General features: G+C 39.8%; 1 pseudogene; it reads left to right on the top strand.

Moving 5' to 3' along the window:
- The first annotated feature begins 365 nt into the window (after window positions 1–365).
- On the top strand, window positions 366–866 carry LOC108525374 (60S ribosomal protein L21 pseudogene; annotated as a pseudogene).
- Window positions 867–1,021: the final 155 nt, after the last annotated feature.

Here is a 1,021-nt window from a genome sequence, read left to right as displayed (position 1 = left end):
AGTGATTCTTTCTTGTCTACTACCCTATCCTGCCATGGTTCTCAGTATTTAAGGGCATCACTAAGATTCAAGTTCTGAGATTTAAGGAACAGAAGCCCCTTGGAAGATCTCACTCTAGCCCTGAGCATTTGAAGATGACAAAGCAGAGAAGCAATGTAAATTCTTCCACTGGATTTGGGGAAAAAATAGATCTCCCCCAAATTAGTGTAGAGACTTTTCCTCAACATGAAAGTTACTATACAACTTAATAAGCAATTTCCTTTGTCTACCAGAAATTCTAAAACCTCTTTACCCCAACTATAATGGTTAAGAATTAAGAAAGATCCCTTTCAGCCAGAACCACCATCTTGCAGTAATTCATCAAAATGACAAACAGAAAGGGAAAGAGGAGAGGAACCCGATATATGTTCTCTAGGCCTTTTAGAAAACATGGAGTTGTTCCTTTGGCCACATATATGTGAATCTATAAAAAAGGTGATATTGTAGATGTCAAGGGAATGGGTACTGTTCAAAAAGGAATGCCCCACAAGTGTTACCATGGCAAAACTGGAAGAGTCTACAATGTTCCCCAGCACACTGCTGGCATTGTTGTAAACAAACAAGTTAAGGGCAAGATTCTTGCCAAGAGAATTAATGTGCAGCACATTAAGCACTCGAAGAGCCGAGAAAGCTTCCTGAAACACGTGAAGAAAGATGATTAGAAAAAGAAAGAAGCCAAAGAGAAAGGTACCTGGGCTCAACTGAAGCACCAGCCTGCTCCACCCAGAGAAGCACACTGTGTGAGAACCAGTGGGAAGGAGCCTGAGCTGCTGGAACCTATTCCCTATGAATTCATGGCATAATAGGTGTTTAAAAAATAAAAGACCTCTGGACTGTAAAAATGTTTCTCTTTATTGAGCAGAAGTGTGGTGTCCTCTCCCCCAAATAAATATTTAAAGCAAATTTTAATTATGTCCTAGTTCATTATATAATGTCTTTTTTTTTTTTTGAAAGAGTCTCGCTCTGTCGCCCAGGCTGGAGT

This window comes from Rhinopithecus bieti, unplaced genomic scaffold, assembly GCF_001698545.2.
Source record: "Rhinopithecus bieti isolate Rb0 unplaced genomic scaffold, ASM169854v2 scaffold_44419, whole genome shotgun sequence".
Taxonomy (NCBI): domain Eukaryota; kingdom Metazoa; phylum Chordata; class Mammalia; order Primates; family Cercopithecidae; genus Rhinopithecus; species Rhinopithecus bieti.
Note: the sequence above shows the minus strand (reverse complement) of the source record. Positions and strands in the feature narration are given on the sequence as shown.